General features: G+C 36.4%; 1 protein-coding gene and 1 long non-coding RNA gene across 4 annotated transcripts in view; one reads left to right on the forward strand and one right to left on the reverse strand.

Moving 5' to 3' along the window:
- The window catches only part of LOC147584355 (uncharacterized), a 105,338-nt gene that overhangs the window by 79,932 nt on the left and 276 nt on the right, over window positions 1–25,130 (forward strand). The window lies entirely within an intron of this gene.
- The window catches only part of CWC27 (CWC27 spliceosome associated cyclophilin), a 191,964-nt gene that overhangs the window by 61,718 nt on the left and 105,116 nt on the right, over window positions 1–25,130 (reverse strand). The window lies entirely within an intron of this gene.

Below are 25,130 nucleotides of genomic sequence, written 5' to 3' on the forward strand. Positions count from 1 at the left end.
TTGACTGCGAAAGCCTAGAAGCAATAGTAATGAGCACACGTGAGCACCCACATCTTGATTTTTAAATACTATTCTCCACTAAAAAAACCAGAGCTCATTAGAAAAAAAGGGTGATTCCAGGGCAGGGGCAAGGGAAGTATAAGTATAGAACGTCTCGTTAAATCAGAAAGTAAGGGAGTACTCAAATAATAATGGAAAAATATCAAAAGAACACAGGGACCAGTCTGAATAGGCTCCCACTCACCAAATAAAAGTAAAATAAAAATATTTATGTTGAGCACCAGGATAAATAATGATAAAAACAGATTACAACCCATGAAGCAAGATTCCATGAATTTATACTGCTATATTTAAATAAATGGAGAAGAAAGGGAAGCTGTTTTTATAATGGAATGCAAACTATAAATAGAAAAAGAATGATGGAGTTAGAAAATCATCAGTGAGGGTACCTGGGTGGCTCAGTCGGTTATGTGTTGGACTTCAGCTCAGGTCATGAGCTCGTGGTTCCTGAGTTTGAGCCCCACATCAGGCTCTGTGCTGACAGCTTGGAGCCTGGAGCCTGCTCTGGATTCTGTGTCTCCGTCTCTGTCTGCCCCTCCCCTGTTCATCCTCTGTCTCTCTCTCTCTCTCTCACTCAAAAATAAATCAACATGAAAAAAAAATAAGAAAAAAAAAAAAACCCTTTACAATACTGTACTGTAAAAAAACCCATGTATAAATGTACCTGGTCAGTTCAGACCCCTGTTGTTCAAAGGTCAACATATATCCAATGAACAGCTCATATATAAGACCCCAAGTCAAGTCCTACAGATTAGCTAGAGCAGTAGTTTACTATCAGCTTTATTTGACAACTTGACAGAAATGCAAATTCTTCAGTTCTACTCCAGGCCTGTTTATGTTCTGATAGATATAGGGCTGTAATAGGGGATAAAAATGATTAACCATTTGAAAGCAAGACTATGGAGAACAAAGGTAGACGATTTTTTAAACTTAATTTGGTATGCAGTAAGTAAGACACTATAGAAAGTTTGTGAGCAAACGAATAATACAGTAATTAAGATCACTTTAGTACCAGTGTATACAATGGATCACTTCTAGGAGATTCTAGAGGAAAAGACCAGTTTAAGTTTCTTATAATAGTGCCAAGAAAGATATATTAAAAACCTGAACTAGCCTATGTGACTGGAAGAAGGCAGAGAGAGATTCCCTAGTGGGTGAGTGCCTAAGAGTTGTCACTTGGTTGCAGGCACCTGGGTGGCTCAGTCGTTTGAGCATCTGACTCTTGATTTCGGCTCAGGCCATGATCTCAGGGTCATGGGATTGACCCCATGTTGGTCTACGCACTGGGCTTGAAGTCTGCTTAGGATTCTCTCTCTCTCTCCTTCTGCCCCTCCCCTATGTGCTCTCTCTGGCCCGCTCGCTCCCGCTCTCTAAAAAACCAAAACAGAACAAAAAAAGAATCGCCACTTGGCTGAATGTGACACAGGCACAGGGTAAGGAACCAAGGATGAGTACAAGGGAAGGAGTGAGGAAAAGACAAGAGCAATTAAAGGTTAATGAGATTTCAAGCCTGAATAGCTGATAGAGCAGTCTGGATCCAGATGAATTCAAGGAAACTTCCTATAGCTGGGCCTTTTAAAGGCCAAGGATCCCAGCCTTATAATCCTATAAAAGCATGTTCTTCTAAACAGTGTCAAGTAAGGAAGCCGTGATTCGAGCCTTACGATTCTATAAAGCATGTTCCTGTAAACAGTGTCATGTAAGGAAGTGGTTTTCAGACTTGCAGATTTTAAAGATCTGTAAACATTCCAAACAACCTTTAATAGATGAGTTGCTTTTTGGTTTTACAAATTGGGAACTTTAAAAAACACTTCTATTAGCTTTTGAGAGTACAACTTGGTAAAACCACTCTGGAATAAATGGCAAGATCTATGAGACAAAGGTGTGCATACTCCACAGAATATGGTTTGTGTATAGTGTATTTGCTAAGAACATACATCAGTTGAAACAGGGCTCTGACACCAGGACTTTGGATAATTTACTTAACCACTAAGTTACTATAACTTAGTTTCCTTATCTGTAAAATGTGGGTAATAATAGTATCTGTCTATTGTTTTGAGAATTAAATAAATACATATGAGGCACGTAGTACACTTCTTGGTGCACAGCATTGACAAATGTTACCTGCTATTACAGTTAGGAAGATGATGACAACTCAGACCAGCAATTCCATTTCAAGACATATCCTAGAAGAAACTCTTGTTTATGTGCACAGGAGAAATGTACAGGGGTGCTTCCTCCAAAATGTTTAAAGTAGAAAATATATGGAGAAAACCTCAAAGTCCATGAGCAGGAGAAAAATAACCTGGCATAAGCATTTAGTGAATATATCATTTAAAATGAATAAACATATACTACATTTAAAAACATAGATACGTGTGGAAAGCATAATGTTAAGTAAAAAAACAAGGTGTGGCTGGACACATACCATTTGATACCACTTACATATATGAGGTGGCATACTTAACAATATTATTACCTATAACAGGTCCATACAAACACAGTAAAAGGTTAAAAACATGCATAGGAAGGAAACACATTTACTTCTGGGTAGTGGTACTTCTGTAGGGGACAGAAATGAAACTGGAGAGTATATAAAGTGGACTTAACAAGATCTATGGTTTATAGTTTTAAAAAATCTAAAGCAAATACAAAAAAAAAATATGATTAGTTGGGTAAAAACCTGGCTAAATCCCTCTACTTTTATGTGTGTTTAAAATACTGCATAAGGTAAAGGAAAAAGAAAAAGAAAAAATGTCAATTTGAATGTTTTTAAAAATCACATTTTAATATTTTTATTTTTTACTCCGAAATTATTTGAAATTTATAGAAGTTAAGGAGAAATATGAAAACTCATATTTTTTTCTGCAAGATCACCAATTTGTAACATTTTGCCACAGGTTTTTCTCCCTTTGCACATATAAATATATATTTTTTCAACTTGAAAATAGTTTGCCATATATCATGGCCCTTTACTCCTTAATATTTCAGTTTGTAATTCATAAGAACAAGGATAGTCTCGTAACTATAGCATGATTACCAAATCAAAAATATAATATTGATGCAATACTTTAATGTACCACCCATATTCCAGTTTGGTCAAGTGCCCAATAATGTCCATTTTAGCATTATTTTTCCCTTTGTTCCAAGATTCAATACAAGATTTTGTACCGCATTTAGTTTTGATGTCTTTTTAGTCTCCTTAGCCTTTCTTTGAATTTTATAACATGGACATTTTTCAAGAACACTGGGCTGTTGTTTTTCGAAAAAAACACTTTGGGTTTGTCTGATGATCCCTTACGATTAGATTCAGGTTATGCATTCCTAGCTAGAACACCAGAGAACATTGCCTGATTTTGTGTTCTTCTCAGGGTATCGTTAGGAGATATGTGGTGCCTTCACTGCAGATGTTAATTCTGATCAGGCAGTCAAAGTGTTACCTGGTTTGTCGTATATATATTTTACATTGCACCTAACAAGCAAGCAGGCAGATTTAAGATCATGCAAATAATACTGCTCTTCATCAAACAATCCCCCCAGATTTAGTATCCATTGATGATTTTTGGCCAAATCAATCTTTATTATGAGAATCGTAACTTTCCAACTCTACCACACCTCTCACATTTACTACTTAGCGTCTTCTATAAAGAGGAGACTTCCCTTTTCTTCTAAGTATTCATTCATTCATTTATAGCATTATGAATTCACAGATTCCTATTCTTTTTCTCATTGGTTTAAATTCCATTATTTTCCTCAGTTATTTTAGACCTTCTTATTGAGATAAAATTCATATAAGATAATTCACCACATTAAGTTGTATTTTTGGTGGTTTTTAGTATTATCACAGTGTTGTACAACCATCACCATGATATAATTCATAACATTTTCAATGCTCCTAAAGGAAACCCTGTATCTTGTTAGCAGAAACCCTGTATCTTGTTAGCAGAACTCTCACCTCCCAGCAGCCCCTGCCAACCACCAATCTGTTTCTATGGATTTGCCTATTCTGGACATCCCATGTAAATGGAATTATACAACGTGTGGCTTTCTGTGTCTGGCTTTTTTCACTTAAGCATAATATTTTCAATGTTCATCCATGTTGTAGCATGAATCAAAACTTCATTCCTTTTTATGGCTGGATTATATTTCATTATATGGATATACCACATTTTGTTAGGTTGTTGCTTTGCGTTATTTCTACCTTTTGGCCATTATTAATAATGCTGCTGTGAATCTTTGTGTACAAGTTTTTGTTTGAACACCTTTTTAAAAATTCTGTTGGGTATATACCTAGGAATTTCTGGGTCATATGGTAATTCAATGTTTAACTTTTTGAGAATTTTTTCCATAGTGGTACCGTTTTATAATCCCATCAGCAATGTATGAGGATTCCAATTTCTCCACATCTTTGCCAACATTTGTTAATTTGTTTTGTTTCTTTTATATTATAGCTGTTATAATGGGTGTGAAGTAGTATGTCATTGTGGTTTTATTGTTTTTACTATTTTTTAAAATTTTATTTTGGAGAGAGAGAGAGCATGAGTGGTAGAGTGGGGCAGAGGGAGAGAGAGAGAATTTCAAGCAGAATCAATGCTCAGCATGAAGCCCGATGCGGGGATCAATCCCACAACCCTGGGATCATGACCTGAGCCAAAATCAAGAGTCGAACACCCAAGTGACTAAGCCACCCAGGTACCACTCTCACTGTGGCTTTGATTTGCATTTTCCTATAGCTAAGGATGTTGAGCATTTTTTATATGCTTGTTGGCCATTTGTAATTTTTCTTTGGGTAACTGTCTACTCAAGTGCTTTGCCTATTTTTAAATTGGGTTCTTTATCTTTGTATTTTTAAGTTATATGTCCTCAACTATTTTGAAGTACAAATTATCCCAGATTTGACCTGGAAGTCTGGGGAAAGACCTTTCAAGATGCCTACTATGACCTGTTGACATGCTACCACCATTTTTTAGAGCACTTTCTACTTTCTTGCATAACAGGTGTTCCAGTCTTGGGAATAGCCATTTCTCCAAAGAGCCCTGGTTCCTTTCAGTGGGAAATGGTATCAGAAATCAATATGCTAGGTGTGCTCTTTGTTACTGATTCTTTTTTTTTTTTTTTTTTTTTTTTTTAGGCCTTTTTAACAGCCAGACGTAGGAAATACGTACACACACACACACACACACACACACACACACACACGTATAAGATATCAGCCCATACAAATCACATCTATCCCCTGAAAATAGTTGTCTTCCCTCATTCCCTATTTTCATGTCCTTTATTCTATAAGAATAATAACATATGTATTGCTCCTACAACATCAGCATATGTATTCATTTACTAAATTTTGTCATATACATTAAAGAGTATTTTTATCTTTCTTTTTTTTTTTTTTTTTTCAACGTTTTTTTATTTTATTTTTGGGACAGAGAGAGACAGAGCATGAACGGGGGAGGGGCAGAGAGAGAGGGAGACACAGAATCGGGAACAGGCTCCAGGCTCCGAGCCATCAGCCCAGAGCCCGACGCGGGGCTCGAACTCACGGACCGTGAGATCGTGACCTGGCTGAAGTCGGACGCTCAACCGACTGCGCAACCCAGGCGCCCCAAAGAGTATTTTTATTAGTATGTTTATAGCCCTACAAAACGAAAACTTACTAAGAAGAGTTTAAGGTTGTTTTTTTTTTTTTTTTTTTAGAGAGACAGAGAGTCCATGTGGCATGGGCAGAAGGGGGGAGAGAGACAGAGAGAGAGAGAACCTTAAGCAGACTCCATGCCCAATGCAGAGCCTGATGCAGGGCTTGATCTCACAACCATGAGATTATGACCTGAGCTGAAATCAAGCGTGGGACACTTAACCAACTGAGCCACCCAGTGCCTCCCTGCTTTTTAGTTTTTAAATAGAGCAAGAGAGAGCATCAATTTTGTTTACTGTTCTTCCCCCCTACTCAAGACAAATATAATACAGTCAAAATATCATGTTCAAAGTTTGAATTAATTTTCTCTGCTCATCAGTGTAATGTTACTCATTAGAAATATAATTGTTTATTTGTTTCTGTTTATACTCAGTTTTAGTTTCTTTTTCTGCCCCATGTTGACTGATTTAATTTTTTTTTTAAATTTTTTTTTTCAACGTTTTTTATTTATTTTTGGGACAGAGAGAGACAGAGCATGAATGGGGGAGGGGCAGAGAGAGAGGGAGACACAGAATCGGAAACAGGCTCCAGGCTCTGAGCCATCAGCCCAGAGCCCGACGCGGGGCTCAAACTCACGGACCGCGAGATCGTGACCTGGCTGAAGTCGGCCGCTTAACCGACTGCGCCACCCAGGCGCCCCTGACTGATTTAATTTTTAACATGTATAGAACACAAATACATTTCCTAAAGTCAAAAGTGCATCAAAAGATAAACTCAGAGGTGTCTCTGCCTTCCCCTCTCTTCTAACAATTCTCACTCTTATAAATAAAGAATTCTCACTGTTTGTTTTTTTTTTGCCTTACTGTTCATATATTTATTTTTGTAAGAGTGTATCTGTGCATGTGTGTGTATATTGTATCTTAATTTTTCTCACACAAAAGTCTATATATATCATAAATAGCATTTACATAGCATTGCACTTAGTTTTTTTACATACTTTTCAAAGAATAAAAAAAATTAAGAACCTAAAAAGGCATTTTTCAGGGTATCACTAGGAAGGAAGTGGTAAATTATGACTTTTCTCTGCCTTTATTTGAAAAAATCTGCTAATAATTTCCTTTCCAGTGCTAGCCTCCCTGGAGATTGCTAATAGGGAAAAAACTCCAACTTTCTGACAGTGGATAAAAAAGCAATATTATCATTACCTAATATTATTTTGTATATCTGGACTTTTAAATGTTTATTTTTGCTATTGAAGAGCAAAAGGTGTATTTTAGAAACACAACTGGGATCCCTATGTTGTAAGCCTGAAGAGGCAATGGTGGTTAAGTAGAGTGAAGTTCCTTAGGGGAGTGTGAGGACTGAGAAAGGGCAGTGAGTATGAGTGACTGCTGATTTTTGAAAGAACAGGATTCGTACACTTGTGAAGTTGGGTATCTAGATCCCAAGAAATAATAGTTGTCAACCAGGACAGGTGGGGGCTTCAGACTACTCTCTTCAGAAACAGGTTAACAGTGAAAGGCAGCGTTTGGAAAGGAGCACACAGAAGAAACAAGGTTAAAACATTATCTTTAAGGTCAGGGAAGAAATGAAAAATTGAAAGAGAAGGGAAAAAAATCAGTGGATATGGAGACTTCTGCGAAAGGCTAAGGAGAAGAAAAGGCTTCTGAAGATTGTCGGGAGGGGCAGGGAAATGGACAGCCTTGAAAAGAACTGGGGTCGCTTTGTGCTGCGAGAAAAGGCAGGTCAGAGAAATGTGTGGGGAAACAGAAATTCTGAGGTGGAGAGAAGCTCATATTAGATGGTCTTTTCAAGAGTAAAGATGAGGTAATCTGTGCAAGGTTGGGGAGAGAAGCAGGGTTGGCACTGGAGATGTGAAGAGTGTGGAAAATGCTTGGCACAGAGAGGCCATGTGGAGAACGCAGTACAGAATGAACAATATAAACATGACAATCTCTGTATTGGAATTTCTTCAGCTTTGAGAAATGATGTAACTGTTCGGAAACTCTTGCCATCTTTCTATTATTGAACTAAAAATTTTAAGCTATCCCGTAAAATCACAAACAATATATCAGTTCAACTCAGAGTTGAATTTTTAAAAATACAGCACTTGCTAAATCTGAATTAGAAATAGGCATATTTGTGATTATATGCACATATTTTATGTGCATGTTATTTTAAACTAGTAATAATATTAAATATCTAAAGAATTCTATTCGCCTTTATAAATACATAACCAAATGAGCTATCTTAAAGTTTAATGTTCAACAAAGATTGCTATTACATAGTAAAACTCACCATGTTTTGAGAACAGTTCTTAGGAATGTCTCTTGATATTTAGAGGAAGTCAAAGGAAGCTGACTGTTCATAACATAAAATGGCTAATGCAAGCTCAGAGAGAGATTAAAAAGTAACAATTTTAAAGAAGCTGAAAAGGCATTCTCTGGGATAGCAATGGGAAGGAAGCAGTATAATATATTCTTTCCCTTCCTTTACTCAAAGTCTGCCCTCAAGTAATTTCCTTTGCAACACTAATCTTAAAACACCGCGCTATTAAAAGCAAACAACCTTTCTGTCAACTTAAAACTGGTAGAATTGGCATTACCTCACATAATATTGTATATTTACTTCTTTACTGCCAGTCTCTACCCACCCCATTCCCAACTCTCAACAGGAGTGTAAGGCCCATGAGAACAGACACTTCATCAGTTCGTTCTGTTTTATCCTCACTGTCTTGAATAATGCTTAGAATGTAGTGGCACTCAATAAATAAATATGGATTAGTGAACAGGAAAACAAATATAGAATCCTAATGCTTATAAGGAAAAAGCAAGCCTGGGAAAAATAGGTTTTTATGTCACAGTGGAATCAGCATTGTGGATTACTGATTATATATTGGTTTTACATTGTTAAATGTCTAAAATATACTAGAATCAAGAGTATAAAATTCCTTTTTAAGGTAAGGTTAAAATTTTGTCTTAAGTAAAATTATATTTAATTCAAGGAGATACATATTTATTGTGAGCCTTAAGAATTTATGATATAGACTGACATAGAGGATTAATATAAGGAAGAATATGGTGAGTAGCATGAGAAATTCACCAAGATATCCAGGGAAATGCATTTTCAAATGTATCTGAGGCTTGTATCTAGAAATGTAGATTGGGGAATCATCTGTCAAAGGAATCAATAACCCAATAACCTATTTTAAACATAGCCTAAGGAAGTTTGGAAAAGGTTTATAGGAGGTAGTGGGTTTTTTTTAGTTTTTTTTTTTTTTTTTTAATGTTTATTTATTTTAGAGAGAGAGGGAGAGACAGAGCATAACAGGGAAGGAGCAGAGAGATAGGGAGACAGAATCAGAAGCAGGCTCCAGGCTCTGAGCTGTCTGCACAGAGCCTGACGCTGGGCTCAAACTCACAAGCTCGAATTCATGACCTGAGCCGAAGTAGGATGCTTAACTGACTGAGCCACCCAGGTGCCCCTATAGGAGGTACAGTGTTTGATATAGGACATAAAAGATAAAAATACCATAGACTAAAATGGTAGAAGGTGTTCAGGTCAATGGCATTGTATAAATAACATGACACAGACCAGAAAGAGTGGGGGTGTAGTCAATGATTCATGAAGGCAGTTTGGGGAGAATAAAGACTCTATCTGAGGAAATAATGGAAGAAAGGACTTAACATCTGTATTACTGCGGATCTTGAGGATTCTGCATATAGTTTGCTGGAGAACAGGATGGCCACAGGTCAAGGGTTTCTGCTTACTTTAAGATGATCCTCTGGACAATCATACGAGGTTGGTACTACCATTGTGGTGGACACATTTCTCCCTGCACTCCTGCGTCCATGTGACCCTAGTGGTGCCAACTCTATCTCTGTCTTGAGAAATGGCATGTGACTACTCAGGACTGGCCAGTTAGAGCCTTTAATTCCATAGCTACAGTAATTGTTGCAGGGATGGTTACATGACAGCATCAGTGACAATGAGATAGATTTTTGTCAAATGGAAGTATCCTTGTCCACTGGATTAGAATGTGGAAAGATGTGAGGAGTAGCTATTATGACTATTCAACCCCATGGGGAAAGCCTGAATGGCACAAACAGGGATGTGTGTGTGGGCATGGGGGTAAAGGCAGAATCAAGAAATGGAGATATAAAGAGAAAATCTAGGTCCACTTGACATTATTTTAGCCTCTGATAATGCTGTGCCTGGAATCAGTTCTACCTATAGCCCCGAAGGAAATTTTTCAGTATAAACCTGATTAACTATTTGAAACCATAAGATTCCTAACTGGAAATGTCATTCTCATTTTACAAATGAAGAAACTATAGGATAGAGAAAGTAAGTAATTTGTCTAAGATCACATAGGTTTTAAATAACAGATTTATAGGGGCACCTGGGTGGCTCAGTTGGTTAAGCACCCAACTTCAGCTCAAGTCATAATCTCAAGGTTTGCGCATTTGAGCCCCACGTCGGGCTCTATGCTGACAGCTCGAAGCCTGGAGCCTGCTTTGGATTCTGTGTCTCCCTCTCTCCCTGCCCCTCCCCGGCTTGCTCATGCTCTCTCTCTTTCATTCTCAGAAATGAATAAACAAACAAAAAATAACAGATTTATAGCTCTAACTCATATCTGATGGCTCCAGGCCCATGCTCCTAACTACAGGTTCTTTATTTTTTATGTTTTCATACATATATGTGTATATGTATCTAAGAATGACAGAGAGGGAGAGCTTGACTTTGGTTGGTTTATTTTGGTTTATGAAAATAATAATTACTACTCACTGAGCACTAGGCTAAGTACTTTACATAAAATTTCTATAGATGTCAATCATTACTAGCTTGTCTATACCCACTTCTCCTGGAATCTTTCTTTTTCACAACTGTGGTTCCCTCTCTTAGCCTGAGAAGCTGGGGTTAGGGGGGGCATATAAGGAGATATACTATGACTTGTGTAGCGAATCAAAATATGAGATGGGCCAGTCAGATTCCGTTTTTGCAAATACGGTGAGACTGAAACAGTTGGTGATAGACAAAGGGATATGCATGTTCAGAGTTGGGGTGGTCATTTGAGACCATGTGCAACACAGACTTCTAACGGAGAATAAAAATAGAAGACTGTGCACAGAAAGAAGAGTACAGGACAGACTTAGAAAAAGAAGAAGAGAAACAAAGGGAAAAGCAGATTACATAGCTTTGGAAGGAGAACAGCCTTAGTTTCTGATCACATGCTGTATTGCTACTCATTGGTTGTTGTCTTTGAGTATTCATGAGACTCCACTGTGTTTATAAGAATCCCCCTTAAAGCAGCTTGAATAATTCTTGCATAATGAAACCAGTAAAGTACAAACTGGAACAATACATCATCGTAGTGAATTATCACAGTGAATTAACCCAGTAGGTAATTATTTTCAAGATAAAGAAGCTGAGATTTAGAGAGTTCAAGTACATTTCCTGAGGGAAACAACCAGTATAAAACAAAGGTAGGATTAAAACCCAGGTCTTTGTGTTTTAACTTCACAAGTGTAGGGCTAACTGGCATTAGGAAACACCGGAGACAAGGAAAAACAAAAGGAATTAACTTCAGTATTTTAGGAAGAGGTAGTAAGAGACACACCTAGAGCAATGGATGAAGTAATGGAAATGATTTGTACCTATAAACAGAGGGATGTTTTATGGAGGTAGGGCTGAGGGGTAAGTAAAGAAGTAGAAACCAAAGGTGATACGAAATCTTTTTATCTTGGCTTATTGGAAAAACAGAGGTGCCATTAAGAGTACTAGTAGGGAAATCAGGTCAGGGGCTTATTTTTGTGGGGAAGAAAATACACTTAATTTTGGTCACTATTAGTTTTAAGTAAACATGTTTAAAAAGGGAATTGAAAATGTGGGCCTGGAGCTCAAAAAGAGGGATTCAGAAATTATTTTAAATAAGTGACTTCATTGAAGCCTTTATAAAACTCAGTAAATCATAATGTATTCAAGAAAAAAATTCAGTATTGTACAAGTACAAAACTTAAAAGATAAAGACTGTATTTAATCCTCAAAGAGATCACTTTAGATTTCTAATTTACTCTGGCAGTATTTATGGTGACAAATTTATTGGACCCAAATAACAAAATGAAGCAACAGAATCTGGTTATTTAATGCTATAGAGTCAGCAGTGTGCATGTACACATACACACGCACACACAAACACATATATATGCACATGCACACAGACACAGACATACTCAAGCATTTATATCTTTAAAGGATGTAATGTTTTAAATTGTACAGCAAAAATATATAGATATAACATAAAAAATGACTTGTTTTTATGCCTTGCATTTCTCCATGGAACTTAAAATCCTTTAACAGACATTATCTCATTGTTTTAAGAACTGTTATGAAACAATCTGACATTTATATAACACCATTCATACTCAATAATCCCAAAGGACTTTACAAACCCTGGAAGAATGACTCTGCTCATGTTCACCATGCAACCACTGAGGGATGGAGGTGGGATGGGTGGGTAGAGAAGTGCATAGGACTGTGGTAGACATTCTGTGGAACATCGCAGTAACATGATACAACCGAAACCATAAAGAGACAAGCAGAAAAGATCCAAGGTAAGATATTGTATTACACATGTTAAATTTGAGAGCAGTATTAATACCAAGTGGTCGCTCTTTCATTTTTGTATCTTATGAGAGTGATATATAGATATCTTCAAGGTAAAAAAAAAAAAAAAAAAAAACAATGGAGTATCATCTGCTAAGTCAAGAACTCCATTTCTTTTTTCTTAACAGATTTTATTTACTTATTTATTTTTAAGTAATCTCTACACCCAATGTGGCGCTTGACCTTACAACCCTGAGATCAAGAGTCATATGCTTCACCGACTGAGCCAGCCAGGCAGCCCCAAGAACTCCATTTTCTATAGGGCTTTTTTGTGTGGGTAGTGGTCTGTTTTCCAACTGTCAAGCACATCCAGACCAGGATACTAAATTGTTGGTGATTTAAAATGTTTTGAGGGAGCTGTATTTTTTAAAAGAAGATTTCTCCTCCCCTCTTTCCTTTCCTTTTTGAACTGAGACTAGGATGCTAGAAAACAAACACTCAACTGGAAAAGCGTAAAAATGGTTTTTTTTGTTTTGTTTTGTTTTGAATTTATCAGGCGTATTAGGATTCTCCAGAAGAAGAGGACCAACAGGATGCATATATATATGTAGAAAGAGATTTATTGTAGGGAATTGGCTCACAAGATTATGAATTCTAAGAAGTCCTGGATCTGCAGTTGGTAAGCTAGAGATCCAATTTGAGTCTGAAGGTCTAAGAACCAGCAGAAGTGAGGGTTTAAATTTTAGTCTGAAAGCCAGAGGTTTGAAACGCAAGATGAGCTGATGTTTCAGTTTGATTCTGGAGGCAGGAAAAGACTGGCTCAAGGCAATCAGGCAGGAGGAGTTCTCTATTACCTTCTCAAGAAGGTCAGCCTTTTTATTCTATTTAAACCTTGAACTATTTGGATGAGAACCATCTATACTAGGGAGGGCAATCTACTTTACTCAGTCTACTGATTCAACTGTGAGTCTCATCCAGAAACACCTTCACAGACACACCCAAAATAATGTTTGACCAAATATCTGGGCACCCTGTGGCCCAGTAAAACTGACACAAAAAATTAACCATCAGTTCAAATTAAGGGCGTCTGTTCTTCCATGACAAAACTAACAGAATTCAGTTTTCTGAAGCATTTGAGGTCAATGTGATAAATCATTTAAAGAACTTATTGCCAGATACCTTACTTGGACAAGGAAATATGCCAACTAATGACTAAAGGTTATTGTAGTACCCCAGTGTTGTTTCCTTTAGTCACATTAGACATCAAGGGGACTATAGAAGATGAGTAGCACTTTGATTGGGCAAATGGGTGGAAGAAGAGGGAATTCAGGGAAAGAGCTGGACATCACAAAATACTGCAAAACCAACCTCTCAGCACCAAGCCATATGGTTGAGGGAATAGAGCCAGCTTTCCAGAGGAATGAGAACAATAAGCCTCAGAACTACACTGAGGCTTTGACTATAACTTTAGCCAGCTCATGGTAATATGGGGAGAACATCCTTATTAACTCTCCAAAAATACCCCTTGAGATCCTAGACCTGAAGATCATCTTTCAACACAGAGCTTTGGGTAGTACAAAGTGATGCTGTTGCCACCAAAGTTACCATATATTTTAGACAATATACATTTTACATATTTAAACCTTACAATAAACAAATGAATATACCCAAGGAAACTGAGGCTAGGAGAGGCCAAGTACTGTAGATATGTTTTTGTTTGCCTCTAGTGTGTTTTTCGTCCCTTCTTCTAATAGATCCTACCCCTGTTGACACAGTAACACATTATCAATCAGTCAGTGTCTGTCTCCTAGGAGCTGGGTGCTCTAGAAAGAACGTAGGGTGAGTTGTTTGATGATCGATCCTGGAAAGAGTCCAGGAGCTCCTGCATCCAAGGTCCCTGGTCTTCTCACTCATCTTGAAGCTTGGCCATTCAGCTATGTTCCATTTTGTGTGCTATCTCAATATCCCATCCTTTGGCTTAAATTTTAGTTGGTTGTGATCAAGACCCTTCAGAAATACACAGCTATGTTATATAGTTTATCCAAGAGCAGATAGGTATCAGTGGAAGAGATAAGACTCAAACCTAGATTTGTCTGACTTCAAAGGCTATATATACTTTTAACCATGACACCTCACTGGTTTTCAAAAATTGGGATCCTCTAATGTTATCTGCCACCAAAAGGAATTATAGCAGTCTTCTGATTTTATATCTTGGCTTCTTTAGTAAATTTTTTGAAAAGAGTTAAGCTAACATGGAAAATCTTGTAAAATTACTCTATAAAATGCAATTTCATTGCTGAAAGGGAAAATCTTTAGCAGGCATATCTGAGTTGGGTTGTTAGAATATTGTATAGAAGGGGCAACCAAAGGTATAAGAAAATGGTCCTTGAGCTGTGCGTTTTCTCAATCAGTGAGAAGAAGTGAGAATAAAACCTACAAGAACATTCCAGAAAAGCAGGCAAAAAGTAAAAAGTGCATAGACTTTCTGCTGGAGGTTGATAAAATGGAAAGACCCAAATGTTCAAAGTCTTCTAACTCCACAATTGTGTGAAATGGGCAAAACTAATCTCTCAGAGCCTCAGTTTTCTCATCTATAAAATGGGGACAGTAATGCCTATCTATGTAGAATCACTGTGTGAAGTTATATTATCTGTCTACCTATCTATCATCTTCAAAGTCTATGCCCAACAAGGGGCTTGAACTTATTACTCTGAGATTGAGAGTTGCATGGTCTACCAACTGAGCCAGCCGGATGCCCCCTGAAGTTAAATAATATAAATAAATCTTGTAGTGTAGAGGCTGGCACATGTATTTTTGAAATGGTAGTTGCTATTATTGTTGTTGCAGTCATTAAACTGAGTCAGGTGATGATGGTTAGTAGGCTGACAGGAGAAGGCTGTTAAGAAGAGTTTGGAAATAACACATAGTTGGAAACCAAAAGGATAAAAGTATCTAGTGGACAGGAGTTTTTAATTCTTTATTAGGACCTCTTGCCTTTGTGTGTGTGTGTGTGTTTTATAATGTTTATTTATTTTTGAGAGAGATAGAGACAGAATGCGAGTGGGTTAGGGGCAGAGAGAGAGACACACAGAATCCAAAGCAGGCTCCAGGCTCCAAGCTGTCAGCACAGAGCCTGACGTGGGGCTCGAACTCACCAGCTGTGAGATCATGACCTGAGCTGAAATTGGACGCTCAACCTACTGAGCCACCCAGGCGCCCCGTGTGTGTGTTTTTAATATTGCATTTATTGTAAAATGTAATGCAAATACTAAAAAGTGCACAGATTTCAAATGTAGAACTCAATGATGTATCACAAAATAAACAGCCAAGTCAGGAAATCAAACCCTGCTGGCCCTGTAGAAGTACCCCTGCTGCCCATCCCAGCTACTATCTAACCCTTCCTTCTGGGACAAAAGCAACCACCAAAATGTCCTTTGTGATAATCACATCCTTTCTTTTCTTTACCAAATACTACTTAAGTCTGCATGTTTTTTTTTTTTTCATTTTATGTAAATGAATTAATATGTATTTCTTTTGTGTGTAGTTATCGGTAATTAATTTTCATTGGTATATAGTCTTATATGAATATATTTACATTTTTTAATCATTCCACTGTTGATGGGTATTTGTGCTGTGTTTGTTTGTTTTGGCTGTTAGAGATAATGCTACCATGAACATTCTTGTACATTGCATACATTTCTGATGACTAGGTACCAAAGAATGAGTAGAATCAGTGGGTCTCAGAGTATATGTATTTTTAACTTTAGCAAAAAACGCCTATGGTTTTCTAAAGTGGTTATATCAACTTACACTCTCAACACCAAAGGATCAGAGTCCCAATGTTCCACATTCTTAGTAACAATAGATATTGTCATTCTTCTGGAGAGTGCGTGTAATATTGGCTTCAATTTACATTTTCCTGAACATACATGAGGTTGAGCACATTTTTCTTAGGATTATTGGGCATTGGATATTTTCCTTTGTTAAGTGGCTATTGAAGTCTTTTGCTCATTTTTCTTTGAGTTATTTATCTTTCTCCTTGATTAATAACAGTTCCTTAGATCTTCTGGCTATCTTGTAAATATCTTTTCCCATTCCATGGCTTGCCTTTTCACTTACTTCAGGGTGTCTTTAATGAACAGAACATTTTTAATTTTAACATAGTAACATTTAGCAAACATTTGCTTTACAATTAGTTCTTTTTGTGTCCCAATCCTTAAATATCTACAGAAAGGTCATAAGGACATTCTCCTAAATTATATTCTAGAAGTTTTATTTTTTATGCTTTTCCCATTTAGATTTATAGTCTATCTGGAATTGATTTTATGTATGGTGTAAGGGTTCAAGTATTTTTCTCTCCTTAAATTAATAATCTAGTAGTTCCAGCACCATCACTAAAAAGACTCTCCTTTCCTCATTGCTTTGCAGGACCAACTTTCCAGGCTTCACATATCTGTCACTCATTGTACCAACCCTACACCATCTTAATTATGTAAATGTATAAGATATCAGATGACATATGCTTGTCACCATCTTGATCTCCCTTATGACTCTCTTAGCCACTTGGATTTCCCTATACATTTTAGAATCAGCTTATCAGGTTCTACAGAACCTGTTGGATTTTGATTAAAACTACACTGAAACTATAGAACCATCTGGAGAAAGTCAGTATCTTTACACTTCCTTTTTTTCTAAATGTTTTTACCTCAGATTCTTTATTATTATACCAGCTAAGTTTTCCAGTAAATCTTCATGACTATAATGATGTTGAATAAAAGAAATTATAATGTGCATTTTATCATCATACCATTCTGCATATTTGCTATAGGTTGTTTTAGGTACGCTTTTAACAGCAGTCCTATTTCTAGTGTGCTAGAACTTTTTGCTAAAATCATGAACACTTGTTGAATTTTATTAAATACTCTTTCTCCTTCTATCAAAATGATAAAATGTTTTTCCCTTGATTCTATTAATGTGGTAAGTTACATCGGTTGATTTTTAATCTTAAACCAAATTTACATGCCTGGAATATATCCAATTTTATAAGAATGTATTATGTACTGAAAATATTGCTTCATTTGATAAACTAGTATTTTGCTTAGAATTTATGGAGTTTGGCCTATAATTATCTTTTCTTGAAATGTCTTTACCAGGTTTTCTTATACAGTCTTCATAAATAGAATAGTAAAGCATCTGTTTTTATTGTCTGGTAGAGTTTCTGTGAGATTGGTGTTATTTGTGAATCTTAAACTATGGACTTGGTTTCTCTAAGTTAGAAGTAACATTCTACTTCTAACTAAGAATCCTACCTCTTCTTAGGTTAGTCTTAGTAAGGTGCAATATTTATTAGTAGCATAAGTTTGTTTGTATTGTCTTGAAAGCATTTTAGTGTTCATGGGATCTGTAATTATGTTTTTTTTTTAATTGTTATTGATTATTTACACCTTTTTTTCCCTATCCAAGTTAATGAAGAGTTTAGCAATGTGATTAATCTTTTAAAAGAATGTGTTTGTCTTTGTCATCGCTATACTTACATGCATGCTTTCTACTGCACTAATTTCTGCTTTTATTTTTTATTATTTATTTCTTCTTTCTTTGGGTTTAATTTGCTTTTCTCTTTTCTAATTTCTTAAGAGGGGTAGTCACTCAGTTTTATCTTTGACTTTTTGAAAAAAGTAAGTATATTTATTTTAAAGAGTATTTCTGATAATTTCAATTTCTAGAGTCCCTTCATAATTATTTCTATTGGTTGTTTCTGCCATTTCCCCCATTCTTCACTGGCTGTTAGCCCTGACATTCTTCCTTCACTTTCTTATTAGTTCTCCAATGTGTTAAAAAAATTTTTTTTAAAGATTTTAAATATTTGTCTAGCTTTTCTAGTTGTTTTAGTTCAAATTACCTGGCCTACCTTTACCCAAATCAGAAGACTCCTAACACTGCTTCACTGCCTCAGGCACTCATGACTAAACCATATTTTGATTCCTACTTCATACTATATACAAAAAGTAACTCAAGTAGATCATATACATCAATGTTAAATCTTACACCATAAAAGTTCTAGAAGAACACATAGGGTAAGATCTTTGTGACCTAGGGCTAGGCAAAGATTTTTTAGATACAACATCAAAAATTCAATCCAAAAATGAAAAAAGTGAACAAATTAGACCTCATCAAAATGGAAAAATTTTGTTTTTCAAAAGACACTGGTATGAGGACGAGAAAGAAGCGACTATTTGGAAGAAAATATTTGCAAAAGCATCTATCTGAAAAGACTTGTATCCAGTGTATGTAAAGAACTCAAAGTCCAATAGCAGGAAACACATAATAAAAATGGGCAAAAGATTTGAATAGATACTTCACCAAAAATACATATACAGATGGCAAATAAGCACATGAAAAGATGCTCAACATCATTATTAATTATTGCAAATTAAACCACAAGATAACACTACAAGCTATTAGAATGGCTAAAATTAAAGGGTGACTACACCAGTGTTAATAGGGATGGAGCAATAGGATATCTCATATACTATTTGTGGGAATGTAAAATGGGATGAGCTGTTTGGAAAACAGTATGGCAGTTTTCAAAAAGTTAAACATACACCTATCCTATGACCTAGCCATTTCAGTTCTACATCTTTGTCGAAGAGAAAAGTATATGGCTATACAAAAACTTGTGGAGTATCTATATCATGGAATACTATTTAGTAATAAAAGGAATGTTACTGATAAACACAGCCGCATGGATAAATCTCAGAATACTTACACTGAGTGAAAGAAGCCAGACAAAAAAAGGGAACATACTGTACATGATTCTATTTAAATACAATTGTAGAAATACAAACTGCTTTATAGTGATAGAAAGAACTTCAGTAATTGCCTGGGATTGAAAATGGGATTACTCAGGGGCATGAGAACATGTTGGACCTTGAAGAATATGTTCACTGTCTTGATTGTGGTGAAGGTTTCACAGATGTATACAAATGCCGAAACACATCAAATTGTTCACTTTAAGTTAGTGTTCAATAAAGCTGTTAAAAAATATTTTTTGTGTGTGTTCTAATTACTGTTTGTGAAGTCTGTCTTTTGACTGGGTCCTTTCTGACATCTACCCAATTTAAAGTGGTCCTCTAGTCACTGTATCAGATTGTCCTGTTACATATTATTTTCATAGCCCTTATTATCTGAAATTACTTTGTTCATTATATGTTCCTATGTGCTCTTCATCTGACCATAAATTCATGCTCAGAAAAATAGATAATCTTGAGTTGTCTGCATTCTTATTTTCTTTTTCCCCTTATACATTATATATCATCCATTTAAACAAAAGTTAATTTCATTAATTCCTTCAGCAATTATTTGTTGAATGCCTCTATTTTGCCAGTCACCGTGTCAAGTACCAGGCATATGGAGATGAATCAGTTATGATTCCTGCCTTGCAGGGCAGTCTTCCAACTATTGCTCTACTTATTGCCCTTCATTTATTTTGCAGTGAAATCTTATTCATCTCTTAAAACCTGGCTCAGATAGTTGGTCAAGCTTTTCCTGACCAAATGGACTACTGCCTTTTTGGTTCTTCCTAAGCCTTTGTTTATATTATGTAACAACATCTGCTAATTTCCTCCCTAAATTCATTTTCCCCTTTTACGTTTTAGTGGTAGAACCAAACCCCACCTTTCCCACCCTTGACACTAAGTTTTAGCTGGGCAGTCGGCCACCCAAACGTGGTTTAGCCTTTCTTACAGCTAGGTATGGGCATATGATTTCAGCATGCTACGATATGACTAAAACTGCTCTGTGCAACTTTTTTTTTTTTTTTTTCTCTGTGCAACTTTTGAGTCATCTTCATCTTCAAGATGAAGCCACTTGTCTGGTACTTATTCCTTCCCCTTCCCTCCTGAAAGGCCAGATTCAATCATGTGAACAATGAAAACAGCCTAGGAGATGGCAGAAAAATAAGATGAAAGAAACCTGGGTCTTTCAATGTGCTGCCAACCATTAAGGGTTCACCCCTGGGCTGTTTTGCAGAAGAGAAATAATACCAAATATTATTTAGACACTGTATTTTTGCGTGTCTGTCTGCTTCTCTCTACTGCTCTCTTTTTAATAGCAACTTTTTGTGACTAATAAAACTAGCACTATTAATATTAACTTCCCTATGACACTCCTTCTACATAACAAGTAGTTACTTTCTCTGGATTGGAAGGACATCTGGGAAAGAACAAGTGACAAATGTCCAATACAACAAAATCAAATCAATTTTCTGGGTATCTGCTATGTGTAAGGGACTAAAAAGTTATATTACTGGTTATTTTAATTTTTGTTCTCAAAAATTAAATCTAATCTCAGTCTAACAAGTGTTTTCTATTTTACTGATTTCTGTCTTTATTATTACCTTCTTTAAACTTCATTGGGTTAATTTTGCTTGGGTTTTTTTTTTTTAGCTTCTTTACATGGGAAATGTTTCCAGTAATATTCTTGTATTGTAATAGCCACATCAGTATATTCAAATATCAGTAATTTTAAAATCAATTGTTATTGTTAACAACTGCATTTTGTTGAAGCAGGTAGTCAATTTGAAAACAATCCTTTGAAATTTTTCTAACTTTCTTTATGGCCCACCATGTGGCCACTTTCCATAAAAATTTCAAGAGTGCTAGAAAAAAGGGTATTCTGAAGCTACTGAGGGTAACGCTCTGTTTATGTGCATGATATCAAGCATGTTAATTATATAGCACAAAACTGTCTATATTTTTATTAATTTATTATTTAAAAATTTATTATTTTTTAAAAAGATTTTAGTTAAAAAAATTTTTTTTTGTTATGTGTATTTATTTGGTGGGGGGAGAGGGGCAAGAGAGAGCCGGAGACACAGAATCCAAAGCAGGCTGAAGGCTCTGAGCTGTCAGCACAGAGCCCGACAGGGGGCTCAAACTCACAAGCATGAGATCATAACCTGAGCAGAAGTCAGACACTCAACCAACTGAGCCACCCAGGCACCCCTAAAATATTTTAGTTTTTTAAGTAATCTCTACCCCCCATGTGGGCTTGAACTCATGACCACAAGATCAAGAGTCACATACTCCACTGACTGAGCTAGCCAGGCACCCCTCTATTTTTTTTATAAGCTTATTTACTGAGAAGAATGTGTTAAAATCTCCCACTATGAAGGACTTGTTTACTTCTTCTTATAAGTCTTTCAATTTGGTTCATACATTTTGAGTCTGTGTTACGAGGTCCATTCATATTTAGGACTGTTCCATCTTCCTGGAAAAGTGAAGATGTTGTTATTAAGTAGAGATCCTCTTTAACCATAATAATACATTTTGCCCTAAAGATGAGATTGTCCAATATATTTAAGATATTTCTCATGTAAGCAGGATATGACTGAATTTGTGTTTTTCAATCCAGTTTGATAGTGTTGGTCTTTTAGGTGAAGAGTTGGACTTTTCAGTTATTTCAATATAATTACTGATATATCTATATTTTATTTCATCTATCTTATTTTGCACTGATGCTTTTAATATTCTGTTCAGTTTACATGTCTTTTTCTTTTCTTTCTTGTTGCCTTTCAGGTTATATGCTTCCCTCTAATTCCATATTTTTCTCTACTATTTTGGAAGTTATGACCTTTTCCTGTCCTCTTAGTAGTTTTCCTAAATTATCAATGTGGATATTTAATGTGTTACAGTCTAAATTTAATTTGTATCTCTACTTTCTTCCAGAACAAGAATCCAGACAAGAATACTTTTCCAAACTCCTTTTACCTGTTTCCCAAACTTATGTGCTATTTTTTTAATGTATTTTTTAAAATTATTTTTGAGAGAGAGAGAGAGAGAGAGAGAGAGAGATACAGAGAGACAGAGCATGAGCGGGGGAGGGACAGAGAGAGAGGGAGACACAGAATCCGAAGCAGGCTCCAGGCTCTGAGCTGTCAGCAGAGGCCGATACAGGGCTTGAACCCATGAGCCCTGAGATCATAACCTGAGCTGAAGTCACACGCTTAGCTGACTGAGCCAACGAGGTGCCCCACGGTTATGTATTTTAATTATTATCTTTATTTTTAACTCAATAAGACATTATTATTTTACTCATTCAGTATTTCTTTAGATATATATTTACTACTTTCTATGTTCCTTTCTCTTTGCCGTACAGATCTTCCATCTAAGCTCACCTATCTTTGACCTGAAGTATGCCCTTTAGAGTTTCCTTTAGTGAAGGTATGCAGGTAGCTAAGTCTCTCAGTTTCTTTGAAGAAAATTCTCCTTCAATACACTACAGATAATATTCTGTCTTATGTCCGTGCTTGTTGCTGTTGAGAAATCAGCTCTTGCTTTTTTAAAGGTAATGTTTTTCTCTCTGGCTGCTTTTGAGGTCTCTTTGTGTTGAATACTCTGAATGTTATCATGGTGTGTGTAGATCTGGATTTATTCTTATTTATCCTCTTGTAGATTTCTTCATTTTACTTCCTTACCCTGTAAACTGATTTCTTTCATTAGTTACAGAAGATTTCAGCTATCAGCTCTTCCAAATATTGCCTCTACTTGTCCTTTGAATTCCTCCTAGAATTTGATTAGATTTATTAGATCTTTTTTTCTATTCTTCCAGGTTTCCTGTCTCTTTTTGGGCTGAAATCTATATAATTTTCCAATTTTACCTTTCTGTTTACTAATACTCTTTTTAGCTATGTCTAATTTGCTATTAAACCTATTGGATTTAAAATGTTTGAGAGATAGAAGAGAGAGAGAGAGTGCACACATGTGTGAATGAGTGGGAGAGGGGCAGAGAGAGAGAGAATCCCAAGCAGACTCCATGCTGTCAGTGCAGAGCCCAATGTGGGGCTCAATCTCATGAACCATAAGATCAGGACCTAAGCTGAAATCAAATCGAATGCTTAAGCAACTGAGCCACCTAGATGCCCCAAAACCTAAATATCAACTATTATATACTTTTGATTTCTAGGAGATTTCCTAAGTTAGATTTATTTATTTATTAAAAAAAATTTTTTTTAATGTTTATTTTTGAGAGAGAGAGAGAGAGGGAGAGAGAGCATGAGTGGGGGAGAGGCAGAGACAAAGACGGAGACACAGAATCCGAAGCAGGCTCCAGGCTCTGAGCTGTCAGAACAGAGCCCGACACGGGGCTTGAACTCGGGAACTGGGAGATCATGACCTGAGCTGAGGTCGGATGCTTAACTGACTGAGCCACCCAGGTACCCCCTAAGTTAGTTTTAAAATCTGCTTGTTCCAGGGTGCCTGGCTGGCTCAGCTGGAAAGTGTGCAACTCTTGATCTTGGGGTCATGAGTTCAAGCTCCACATGGGGTGGAAAGATTACTTAAATAAAGCTAAAAAAAATAAAATAAAATCTGCTTGTTCTACATAGTACTTTTAAACTTTTCTTGAAATGTATTATATATACTTATTATTTTTTAAAGATTTTGAGTAATCTCTACACCCAACAAGGGGCTCAAACTCACAACCCTGAAATCAAGAGCTGCATGCGCCACTGACTGAGCCAGCCAGGTGCCCCCTGTAGGACATATACTTATTTAACATTTAGGGTCTAAATAAAAACTGAAGAATTTGTGAGTCTGATTCTGTTGTCTCTTCTTTCTATTAGCTTTTTGTCAGGTACTTGTATTCTGAATCTGTGTGTTTTCGTTCAGAGCCACTCATTTTATTTTGAATTTTCTTTGAGCACAGTGAATGAAAGCAGGTTTCTCCTGAAAGGACTTATGTTTGTTTGTAACAGGCTTCTGGGAGCACTAAGGATCCAGGACTGTGTCCAGCTAAATTCTTGGCTGGGGGATTTTAACGCCACCCAGGCAGGGTGAATTGGGGCTCTAAACTGATGAGAAAGCTGCCATGTGTTTATGGTTCGTAGGAAATGCTCTTGTCCCCAAATGCTCAGCACCAGGATTCAAAATAGGCAGTTTTCCTTGTAGTTCTTTCTTTGATGGGGATAAGATGCTTCTGCTTATTTTTATTTCTCCCTGCCACTAAGGATGAGAACCTTTGGGCTCCCAACTATATGGGATAGTTGAGAGACCTTGAGAAGATCTTAGGTTCTCTTTGTAAGACCTCAAAAAACAATTCTCTAGTTCAGTCAGTTTAGCAAATATCATTAGGGCTAAAGCTAGATCTAGTGCTCCACTTATTCTCTTAATTCACATCTTTACTTATTCCCTGGTGTGGCTCTTTCTTTCTTTCTTTCTTTCTTTCTTTCTTTCTTTCTCTCTCTTTCCTTCCTTCCTTTCTATTCTTTCTTTCCTTCCTTTCTTTTCTTTTTTTCTTTTCTTTCTTTCAGTTTGTTTGTTTATTTGTTTGTTTGTTTATTTATTGAGAGCAGAGGGAAAGAGAGAGAGGGAGAGAGAATCCTAACTAGGCTCCAAGTTGTCAGCACAGAGGCTGATGCAGGGCTGGGTCTCACGAACCATGAGATCATGGCCTGAGCCAAAATCAAGAGTCAGATGCTTAACTGACTGAACCACCACAGGTGCCCCCCTGGTTTGGATATTTCTCATTTTATTTGGCTAGTTTCTTGTTTGTTTGTTTTGCAAGTTCACAGGATAATATGAGAAAATGTTTTTATGCTATATACAACATTTTTAGTTGTTTTCAGTGGGAGGATCAGTTTGGACTCAGTCTGCCATGTTGCCAGAAATTAACATTTTCTATAATATTTAAATTTTTTGCCAGTCATTGCAAAATTTCATGTTTAGTCTTTGAAAAGACACAAGTATGACAATAATATGTTCTTTAAAAGACTCTAGGTTTGAAGAAAGACTTTTAGAAACAATTATTCTCACCAAAACCAAAGTAGATTTTA

The sequence above is a fragment of the Puma concolor genome, chromosome A1 (genome assembly GCF_028749965.1).
Source record: "Puma concolor isolate L17-30 chromosome A1, mPumCon1.1.hap2, whole genome shotgun sequence".
NCBI lineage: Eukaryota > Metazoa > Chordata > Mammalia > Carnivora > Felidae > Puma > Puma concolor.